This window comes from Vanacampus margaritifer, chromosome 10, assembly GCF_051991255.1.
Source record: "Vanacampus margaritifer isolate UIUO_Vmar chromosome 10, RoL_Vmar_1.0, whole genome shotgun sequence".
NCBI lineage: Eukaryota > Metazoa > Chordata > Actinopteri > Syngnathiformes > Syngnathidae > Vanacampus > Vanacampus margaritifer.
Window position 1 is genome coordinate 14,474,113 of NC_135441.1, and position 12,702 is coordinate 14,486,814.

Sequence of the window (12,702 nt, forward strand, 5' to 3'; positions counted from 1 at the left end):
TTCTAAACTTTGATGTCAAGTAGGGGGTCATAAATGGCCCCTGCACAGTGAATTTGCTCTCAATTGTTCATAGGTGTGAATGTGAGGGAAGGGCTTGTCTACATATGCCCTGTGATTGAGTGGCGACCTGCCCAGAGTGCACCCTGACTTTTGCCCAAATTCAGAGGTCCCCAACGACCAGGCAGCGAAGAGACCCTGAACAAGAATTGTTTTACTGATTAGACTCTGAAATAAGTTGAATTTCGAAAATTGAGTGTTTCACTTGTGCCTCTGTCAAAACACTCATCTTGGTCATGTGGTAATGGGGGGGGCAGGCTGGCAAAAAATGAGTAAAAAAAAAAAAGGAAGTACAAATTATGTGTGGAGAGCTTTTTCCATAAGCGGAACAAGTCAAATAATGAGAAGGAAGAAGTGACTACAATTTTTTATAAAAAGTTATCTGTATTTAAGAGACAATATCAACCTGCTTTAGGCGTGGTTTTATTGATAGTTGACTCATGCACCAAACCCACCATGCTAATATGTGGCGACAGGTCTGCAAATGAGGCAATAAAGCCATCAAAACTGCTTCAGCATTTTTTTTAAAGCGACATTCAGCGTAATGGTGAGCATAATAATAATGTATATTTAATTAGTTTGTGCTTATTTGCTTTTCTATGCCAAAATATGTCTATATATGTGAAATGGCCAGTGGTACAAGAAAAGGTTGGGGACTGCTGCAACGAAGGACAAGTATGAGAGAAATGGCTTAAGAAATTTTGTTTTAGCCTGCAATAACTCAGATTGTTTTTAGATTGATACCAAACATGTGACGTACACCACCGCTTTTGAGATAAAGCAGCTTTTGCTTCCTTGCATGCATTCTAACACAATTATGGCTGTGGCCTTAAAATAGTAGCAACAATTTGTTGAGTTATAAATTAAATTCAATTGCTTGTGTCATGAGTTCAAAGGAAATCGTTTTTAAATGTTTTGTTTCCGTAAGAGGGCAAAAGAAAATTGGAATCATGTGACATGGGTGCTTTAGTTCCAAATTTGTATATGTTAGGTATTATTTTAGGTTCATAAGTTTCTGAAAAACTGAATCATGCTTTACTCCTATCATTTTTCTCCTAAGAATCATACATGTTCTATTTCTGCTTTCATTCTCCTCGTGATTCTCAGTAAAAAAATAAAATAAAAAAAAGTAATTGTAATGTCCGTAACTCTAACAAGGAGCATTGCACATTACAATACTTTCTTCCCTTCCAACTTTTTGAAGAGACAGTTACGTCTCTTTAAACAGGTGCAAATTTCACAAGACCATTTGACTCATTGTAGCATGCCAATTCCCGCACATGTTTCCTATTTTCTCTCATCTATGTTGGACATCAATCCAAAACACTGCCTTTTTGGATGAGGCCCTGTGTCACACCCAGCCCAAACAAATGCAGCATGCTCAAACCCATCTTCAAACTAAAATGTTCTTCACTCTGCAGCTTGTATGGAAACAAAATGACGCTTGGGATTTAAAAGTATATGCGTGACTCATACATGACAAACAGATAGCAATGAAATGATCGTAAAGGAGGGAACGTTGTTTTGAATTCATGTTGGAATCATGGCCAGTATCAGCATGCCAAATAAAAGCTCAGGGGCTTTTCAATGAAAAACGCTGGAGTTCAGTTACTTAAATGTTTATCACCGCACAGTTTAAGTGTGAGATTGTACACCACACATCAAATGTTCAGTGTCCTTGAAGCACCTCTTGTCCATGAGTCACACCCATTTTTTTTTCAAGACAGGAAGTGACTGTGCGCCTTTACTGCAACACAACAGGGAATGGCACAACCACACTCAAGACATGCATGTACACTTGTCTTAATATCACTTTGTTGCACCACCAGCCATCACAAGAACGCAGCTTTTGTTATTCTAGAGACGGTGTGAAGGACAGAAGCTACTGTGTGTGAACTGGTGTGCATGCTGCGATAAAAGCGAGAGCTCAGATAAGCCACACTTCGAGTTTCTCTACTCCTTGGACTGCAGCTGTGTTGTAAATAAACATTGCAAATCTGCAGGACTTTGACCGAAAGGCAGTTCAATGAGTGAGTCGTTGAGCACATTGCCCAACATGAATTAAGCAGAAGGCCGCAGCAACAACTCCCCAAAATGTTGTGCTTCACAATATTTTGCAATATAACTAAATACTTCTTTTTGACATTTTTTCTAAATAGTGATCATTTCTGGTGTTAATGCTTGAGAGTACTAGCTGTGTCAGAAAAGTTCCACAACGTGTCGTACAAAATATATACATTATTACAAATATTCAAACAACAAGTTTTCCCCTTTGAAGTATAGGCTCCCTGTAGTCTAACACACCTTTTTTTCTTTTTCTTTTTTCTGGAGAGCTCAGGATTTGACATGTCATCATCATTGCTCTCCTTTTTTTTTACATTTAATTTTAATTTTTATTTTGTATGTGCGTGTGTGCGTGCGTGTGTGTATTCATTAGTTCACCTAAAACCTATTAAAAAATCCAATATCGTTCACCTAAACCGAACACCTCCAGCCAGAGTCGCGAGGCCGTCAGGAGACCCGAGGAAGGACCAAAGAAAAGAAAGGAAAGTGAAATCCAGCACCGACCAGACACCACCCACCACCCACCACCCACCGGGCCACCAACCAGAGTCATTCACCAACCCCAGAAACATCTAAATTCCAACAAATCAGGGAGACCTCAAGAGACCAAAGGAGAGACTGAGGAAAGGAAGGAAGGACAGACGAAGCAGAGTAAGCCTTTGCCACACCTTAATGCACTCATGGTAGGATTCTTCCCGGATCCCTTCGTAGCTCCATCATCTAAGCCATCTTGATGCCATCTATGTCTTGAAGCCTTGAAGACCCCCCAAGATTGAGTGGAGTATGGTGGTTGCACAAGCACGGCTATGTTTGTCCCAGCCAGGAAGTGTCAGATGCTCAAGGCATCGTGAGCAGGTGCATTGTCATGGCGAAGCAGCCACAAGTTATCCTGCACAATGACGGATGCACTTCTGAAAGACTTCATATTATTTTCATAAAATTCTCCACCCAAATGCAATGTGTCCATTTTCTAACAATGAAACAAACTGGCATAATAAACATTTTTTTCAAATATTGATTATGAGGAATGAAGTTCAGCACTTGGCTGCAATCACTGTTTGCAATGTCATTTCACTCTCCACTAGGTTATAGTCTGAACATGATGACAAATTGAGCTACATCCATGAAGAGCTCTGTCATGACTTCTCTTGACAACAATATTCTGCTCAAAATCGAAAAAGATAATCAGAACATTAACTCATTCACTGCCATTGACGGCTATAAACATCAAAAATTAATTTGATCTATTTCTATTAGTTTAAAAAAAATTCCCACTTTTGTTAACAAGAGTATGAAAACCTAGAGAAAAAAAATATTGTACATTCAGAACAGTTATAAAATTTGTGATTAATCGTGAGTTAACTAGTGACGTCATGCAATTAATTACAATTAAAAAAAAATTATCGCCTGACGAGATGTGTATTAAAAATTAGGGGCGTTAGGCGATTGCTTTTTTTAATTGTAATTAATCGCATTACTTCAATAGTTAACTCAAGATTAATCATAAATTTTATATCTGTCCTAAATATACAATAAGTATAATAATAAAAATTCTAGGTTTTCATACTCTTGTTAACAAAAGTAGAAAAAAATGTTAAACTAATAGAAATAGTTCAAATGATTTTTTGACGTTTATAACCGTCAATGGCAGTGAATGAGTTAAGAGAGTGAATCTTATTGTATTAAAAAAAATGAATCAATTAGTCATAAATTCTCCTCATAGTCTATGACAAACAAGTTTTCACATGCTAGGCCCAAATTATGAGTATTATGTCTCAGATGAACCACTCCCATGAATAGATCCCATTGCATCGTATTGCAAAGAGGTCATTTATCCTTAAGAACATTCTACAATATGTTGCATTTGTTTTGCTGCGCACGAGAAGCCTGGTTCGTTGTTATGCTCCTCTCTCGGTGTGTTCTGCTACTGCACCTGTTTGCTCAGCTCCGTCCGTGCATGCTTGACTTTTTCGCTCGACAGGTGTGGCCCTTTGAAGAACTGTTTCAGCTCAGAGCAATTGAGGCTTCCAGATGGACAACTTTTGTGACACGTGCACGTGTGATGAGATGCATGGCAACGTTTAAGATTTCCATGCTCACCAAACAAGTTGTGGGTGGGTAAACACCGTCTGTATTGCATCGTTGCTGCAATGGGTGACAACTGTGTTTACTGTTTCACAAGAATGTGCGGTTAAAATGATGAGTCCAATCCAAGTGAGCCTTTATTGATCCCCACCCACTGAAATCATTCAACAGTGGGACTTATAGATAATCCGATCCGCAGATAAACATAGTCAAATAAATCTAAACCATTGAGCAATCTGAGATTTTGTTTAATACAACTAAGGATATTTCCTTAACATTTTTCGCATTGCGAACATATTATAATCGAGCAAATCCCTGCTGCCTGTCACTATTTCAGGGCAGGTCACTTGAGCTGAATAATAGGATATGTGGAAATGGGTGTTTTTCCTGCATGATCGTAGGTGTGCCGGCCATCCTGAAGCAGAGCAAATAACTTGGCTCGGATGCACCGCGAGTCACTCCCGTTCATGGCTACAAAGAAAACAGGGCAGCTCAGACAGCAGAGAAGAGAACACCAAGATCAGATCGGGGAGGGGCTATTTGCACACACACAAGCTTGAGCGTTTGATTCATTTATCTATACAGTATATCTGCCAGAAGAATAAAGATAAAGAGAAGTCCAAGCATTCCATTGCAGAAAGTTAATACCACATAACAATCTGATAATTCAATACCTGCTATATGTTAAAGTGTTAAAGCAGGCATGAGAGCCAGCTGACATGTTTGGACTCATATTGAACTGCAGATTGTGACCTTGTGAACAATCTTCTCTTTGTGCATACAACTATTCAAGCAAAACATCACATGACTGTTTCCATTATTTTTCTTTTTTTCTTGCGCCTCAATGATTTGGTCGAATGTTGAAAGTGACAATGTGTTTCTACTTTTGCATATGGGATTGTAGCAATAGCAAACAGCGGAGTTGCACGAGGCAAAAAGCCTGTTTATGACTCATCGCTCTTACTTGCTGAATCGAGAGCTTCAAAAGAAAGAAATAGTACTGTATGTACAATGCTTAACAAGTTAAGTGGCCCACCCATTGTTCATAACACAGCTGCACTAAATGAAACAAACTGGCAATTATTAAAATCACGTTTTATGTTTCCGCAACTCATTCACTGCCATTGACGACTATAAACGTCAAAAATTCATTTGAACTATTTCTGCTAGTTTAATTTTGTTCCCACTTTTGTTAACAAGGGTATGAAAACCGAGAGAAGAAAATATTGTACATTTAAAACAGATATAAAAATTTTGATTAATCGTGAGTTAACTAGTGAAGTCATGCGATTAATTGCAATTTAAAAAATTTAATTTAATGAAAATTTTTAATTGTAATTAATCGCATGACTTCAATAGTTAACTCACGATTAATCACACATTTTATATCTGTTCTAAATGTACAATAAAAAAAATCTAGGTTTTCATACTCTTGTTAACAAAAGTAGGGGGAAAATGTTAAACTAATAGAAATAGTTGAAATGATTTTTTGATGTTTACAACCGTCAATGGCAGTGAATGACATAATATACCAGTATGTAGAAGCTCTTTAACAGAAAATGTATAACGGTAAAATCTAATTATTAATGCGAACCGTGAATTTTAAAATGAAATAAATAAATAAAAATATTGAGATACCAAATTGTAGTTATTTACTTGCATCCCTGTTTGAATGTATAAAATAATCCAGTTTGAAATATACTCACATTCCCAAACATTTCTTGAAGCGTTTAATTGTATAAAGCAAATAATTATGCTAGACAAACTCTGGTTGGTGGTCTAACAAGCCATCAATCCGTTTGCTATAACAGTTGGCCTCTAGAAGAATGAGAATATTACCATGTATTTGTCCTCATCACGAGGTTTGTGGAGGAGATCACAGGGATGGCCTAAACACTTCTTTTTTTAAGGACATGATATGACTTGTGCATGACTTGTTATTCTGACAAGTAACCAACACTTAATTTCTGGTCTAAAAAGTTTTTCTTTTTTTTTTAAGGACATGATATGACTTGTAGCCTAAATGACTTGTAATTCTGACAGGTAATTAATTAACAGTCTGCATTTCTCACAGTACATTCAAATAAATTGTGTTTGTGTACTAACAGTGATTTGAGTTGATAAAATGACTGCCAACTGAAAGTATCAAGCTCCAAGGCACCTCACAAAGCCAACTTGTGATAAACACAAACAATACTCCCATTCAAAGTTTGTTTCTTCGCATCAAAATGCCTCGTCCTGTTTCCTGCTTTTGAGCCGCGTTGAAATGCAATTAAGCTTTGAAAGAGTCACTTTTGCGTCCTATAATACTTCGAGAAAGTGCTCATTCACTCTGCAAACTGAATTGAGTGCAACAACAACAGCAGCTCTTTAAGATGTTCCAACACAATGCAACATTGTCAGCATGGTGACAAAGACTTTTTGAAAAGCGCTGCTGAGAAGGACACCAACATAGAGACCAGTGGTGCAAATATGCACTGGATGAATCAATGTCATGCATGTGGAATAAATGAAACAGCACGAGGTGGGCTGCTGTACCCCGTGTGACAGAACTACACTACTTGCTTGTCAGTCCTCCATGTTCAACCTCAGAATTTTCACTGTGCTGTATATCTAAGTCAAACGTAACCTTTAGCCTTCAACAACATAATTTCACTGACTTTCAAACTTTGAGGAGATTTCTCTTGTTCCGTTTCAATGTTCTCAAGGTTGTAATGATCCAAACTCAAGCTCCTGGAGCTTTTAAGGATTATTGCCAGTGCAAAAAGCATGCTTGGTATGGAATGGCATCAAATTCCAAGATGATTGTGGACTGCCAGTTTAAAAGATGTTTTGTATGAGAGAGAAGATAAACCTTTTTTTTTTTCTGGATAGCTCAGTATTAATTTTACCGATTTGACATGTCATCATCATTGCTCTCTCCTTTTTTTTAATTTTGTATGTGGGTGAGTATGCGTATGTGCGTATGTGCGTGTGTGTGTGCGTGCGTGCGTGTGGGTGTGTGTGTATTCATTAGTTCACCTAAAACCTATTAAAAAATCTCATACCGTTCACCTAAACCGAACACTTCCAACCAGTCGTGAGGCCGTCAGGAGACCCGAGGAAGGACCAAAGAAAAGAAAGGGAAGTGAAATCCAGCACCGACCAGACACCACCCACCACCCACCGGGCCACCAACCCCAGAAACATCTAAATTCCAACAAATCAGGGAGACCTCAATACACCAAAAGGAGAGACTGAGGAAAGGAAGGAAGGACAGACGAAGATAAACCTATAGGCTATTCTTTCAATTTTGCACTGCTATCAAGCAGGTGGTTCAACTTTAGTGTTTTACCTCCCGCCAGTCAACCTTGCTGTTTATTGAAGAGTATAAAATGTATCATTTCCTTCCCTTACAGTAAGATATGAGAGATTTCTTTTAGAACCCGAGTCTCATACATGTGAACAGGGCTGTAACCACTACAATTGGTTGTTCCATGTCAATGATCTTGATGAATTTGTTTGGAAGCATAATGTTTTTTCTGTTACTGTTCTTGCTAATGTAACATGACTTTTGATGATTCCCAACTGATTCAAACTTTTCCAACTCATATCATCTGAAAAGGGTTCGAACAGTTCAGTTCACATCAATTGAACATAATGTACTTAATATTTGGATTTGAAATTAAGAAACAGACCCACATTGTGTGTATCTTTTTCACATTCATTGAACGTAATTCATTTTGTTTGAATAATTTGTTTCTCCTGATCTTCTTTGCTAAGTAGTAAACATAAAAATAAGCCAAAGGCACTGGAATCCTTAATTCAATTTGTCTTTCGCAACAATCATTGCTGCATTATATGTAACACATTTACACATGTGATTTTGTGCTATTCTGCCCTGAAGCGCAGTGAATCGGCAAACAGCGCAAGCACGTTGGATCGCCTCAAAACCTGGCAAAAGTTAAAAATCAACGCAAACTACAGGATGACAACTTGACCCAAATCAGTGACAGCTAATAACAATGAGCATAACTGGATTTATTTAAGTTGTTGGAACTCCTGGGGTCAGACCGGTTATGTCACGAGCATCACCATAGAAACGTATGACTGTTGTGTATCTGTCATGTATCATCCTGGAAATCCCCCCCCACACAAACACGCACGGAGATGATTCACAAAGTTGGTCCTTGGGCACTGAAAAGAATGTGAGGAAAAGGAGACATACTGAATTGTGGTTTCAACAGCCAGTTATGACTCACAAACACGAGGAAAGAACTGGGAGGGGGTGAAAAGATTATTCTGGGATGGCTGCTATAGCAACAAAATAAGCAAGGGGGCAGGTACTAGCTGGGTTGTTACCATAGCAATGCCCTTTGTGTGTATGGATAAATATCACATGCCACAAAGCAGTTTGTAATAAGGAACTTTGGTTCCGCCTTGTACTTAATTTTTTTTTTTTGTCTTTGAGATGACACACAGACACTCCTCCCTTTGCACGTCGAGCCTTGCTTCTCCACCACATAAATTGCACAGTAAGTTACTGAGAAACCTCCTTCGCTATTCTACCCAATTTATCATATCAGCTTTGAGACAGTGAAGTATTCCCCCAAATACGCACAGTTATGAAACATACGTGAGAACGTTCGCAACTGATTAACCCACAAAGTGTGAGCCACTTCTTCCACAATGCCAGACTTACAGTTCATACCTTTGAAGTCTTGCTTCATGCGTAAGCGATTTGGGGTTTTGCAAGGGTTTGCTTCACCCTGAGGAACACCTCCCATATGTTGCTCTTCAGCACAAGCAGACACCTTCCCAAACTGTGCATTCCACTCATAACTGTAAATATATCAACACCCCAACTTTTTTTCCCCCCTCTGGGTGGGATGAAACCAGCAGCAAGTCCATACAAGAAGCAGAAGTGAAGCGTTTGCAAGTGAGGGTCGTCATACTTGTTCTCCCAAAAGCATATGTCCAAACCTCAGCTAACGTCTCTGTAAAGGAAGCAGATACACTATGGACCACTTGATTGACTGTGTTTTGTACTTTTGTTTAATGAGGAGAATTGAGAACCATGCATCCATCAATTGTCTATACCACTTTTCGTCGTCATAAATGAAGCCTATCCTGGCTGACTTTGGACGAGCGGTGTGGTATGCCCAGCAATCAAAGCAGAAATTATAACCAGCAGCCAAGACAGAACATTCAGTACACGCCCAAGCCACGAACTGTCTGGGAAGATATTGTTTACGCAGGTATATATTCTCAGTGTAGTATTTGGTATACTACAACCTTGATGATGAGACTTTATGATCACTGCCTACATCAATAATTCTTAACTCATTCACTGCCATTGATACGGAAGCGTATTGCATTCACTTGAAAAAAAAAAAAGTCCTGTTTTTTTAAATAATTTTTTTTTCCTGTGTTTTTCTGAATAATTTTTTTTCTGTTTTTTTAAATAATTTTTTTCCCTCTGTTTTTCTGAATATTTTTTTTCTGCTTTTTTAAATATTTTTTTTTCCTCTGTTTTTCTGAATATTTTTTTTTCTGTTTTTTTAAATATTTTTTTTTCCTCTGTTTTTCTGAATATTTTTTTTTCTGTTTTTCGGAGTAATTTTCCGTATAGAAAAACAGGCTGAAAAAAAAAATATTCAGAAAAACGGGGAAAAAAATTATTTAAAAAAAAAGAAAAAAAAATTATTCCGAAAAACAGAGGAAAATAAATTATTTAAAAAAACAGAAAGAAAATTATTCCGAAAAACAGAGGAATTTTTTTTTTTTAAAAACAAAAAAAATTATTCCGAAAAACAGATGAAAAAAATTATTTAAAAAAACAGAAAAAAAATTATTCCGAAAAACAGAGGAAAAACAAATTATTCAAAAAAACAGGACTTTTTGTTTTTTTTTCAAGTGAATGCAATACGCTTCCGTACATTGACGACTACAGATGTCAAAAATTAATGTGAACTATTTCTATTAGTTTAACTTTTTTTTCATTTCATTTCATTTTTTTATTGTACATTAATAACAGATATAAAATTATCATGTGATTAATTACGATTAAACTCACCTTATTTTTATTTTTTTTAAATTAGGCCTGTCAGGTGATTATTTTTATTTTTATTAATCACATGACTTCACAAGTTAACTAACGATTTTATATCTGTTCTAAATTTACAATATTTTTTTTTTAAAGTTTTCATACTCTTGTTAGCAAAAGTATAGTTCAAATGAAATTTTGATGTCTGTAGCCGTCAATGGCAGTGAATGAGTTAATATTGTGGTCATTACAGATCGCCTTCATTTTACTTTCCTGTGACAGTGGAAGTCATCATGCTCCACCTTCAGATTCGAGTAATATGAGCTGGAGGCGACTCTGGGGTTTCACATCCCGAAAATCAGGGGCTGCCTGTTTTCCCTCCACTGTACCTCCGCCTCTCCTCCCTCCCATCATGCACTCTCACGCTGCAAGGCAACACACATGAGAAATAAACACCTCGTTTTGTTACGTAACTGTCTGCTTTGGTAACGATACTGTGTCATTTTGTATTTCGCTGCTCTCTTTGGGCTTTTTTTTTTTTCGACCCTTGGCAGAATCATCCTTGGCCTCCCTCATTGCATTGCGGTAATGAATTGCTACGCTGCATTTGAGTGCCATGGAGAAATGTTTAGCTTTGAGCACACAAAGGATGAGAAAGACCCCCCTAAACAATCTAGAGGTCACTTTCTTGCCTAGGATACAGTTACACAACCCCTAGATATGCATTCCTGAACTATTTTTTGTCCGAGTCCTTAGCTGCCATTGCTTAACCATTGACATATCTGTGGCTCCACGTCAAGGGGTAAAGCTCTCAAATGCTGAGTAAGGATCCATTTTCCTGCCCTAATTGCCCCTGAAGTTGAGTGTGTTTGTGTGCTTAGCGGGATTTTTAAGCCCAACCCCAAACTCCAAGTGTAAGGAAGCGTCTATAAAACTCAGAGGGTGGCTCTGTGCGTGTGTGGCGGCTAAGAGCTGTTTTTGTCCACTTGGAGACATTCCTACGCCAACTGACTTCTATGGGCCATAAAGGCTACGGCAGCGCCCTTAAACATGTCAAAAGGGGGAAGGCCGCGTCTATTTTAGGGCAGCAGCCATGGCTTCAGCTTTTTAAAAGAAGAAAAAGTTGCACATTCCTTGTCTAATTATAAGTCTCTCATCTCTGATCACAAGATGAAAAAAGCGATCCAATACTCACGGCATCTGCAATGGACTGACATTCTGAAGCTGGTTTTGATTTTACCCCACTGGTTCCTATTTTGAGCCACGGTAGGACCCGAAACGAAGCACTGTGAGGAATACGCGCTAACTCGTTGGCCATCTTTCTGTCGTTCTTAACATTGTTCACCCCCTCCTCTCCACTTTCTAGGTGTCAATCGAAAATGGCTATGAGTAAAGTCAAATAACCACTTCAAGTAAATTGACATAAATGGAGTTTACAGTTTGTGCTAATGGAGCATAATATAGTTTGTTGAAGAAAGGTTTTATTTCTACAGAATATTCCGGGCACAAGCGAGCTCCCAGCAATGGTGGCAGCCTCTCGCAAGTGCGAAGTTACAGCGGACTCACAACATTCTTATACTATCTTGAAGGGGCGGTACCACAACGCCCCCACTAAACAGCCCACCTGGAGTTCACCAGTTATGACGATAAGACTATAAAAACATCATTGATTACAGACACTTCAACCACAGACAATGGCCCATTGTTGTGGAAATTGATGAGATCCCAGTCATGATGATAAGACTTTTAATTAAAACAGTTATGACTAAATTTGGGCAGAAGACCCTCTTCAAGTTCCAAACAGATTAAAAATGATGGGACAATGAGCCAGCAGATGAGCATTACATACAAGGGCACGACTGAACATTGTGAAAATATTGAGCACAGGTACGCTCAAAACCCGCATGCCAAGTCCCGCCCTCCACTTTACGTTTATTTTTTTGTTGCCTTCCGTTCAAAACTAGTTATATGCCATAAAAATCACATCACTTCTAACCCCCAGTATGCAGTACAAAACTTTGTAACGCTCCTGCAAAAGAAAAGAAAAAAGTATCACAGCATTCTCATTGCTTTAATAATGTCATGTCCAAATATGCAGATGAAGGGAATTTGAAAACTTACTTGGTACATGTTTATTAAAATATTTTAGTGAGATGCACAAACTAATTTGATTCATGCCAATAGTTGGAGATGGGTTGCTGATTGCTTTTGCAGGCTAGTGGTTGCTTACTTCATATCGATTTGTGTCTTTTTATGGCAAGCTACTTGGTGACTATTATATTTGCAGATTTTTTTTTTTATATATATTTTTGCACTTACTGAGAATATGAATGTCTTTAATACACAGTTAATACATTTTAGTTGTTGGTTGTCAAGATTTCAGGTTGATTTTTCATCTTAAAAGTCAATAAATCTGTTCCTATTTACACGAAAGATAAGCAGTTTGTTTTGATTTTTGCTCCCTTACTGTA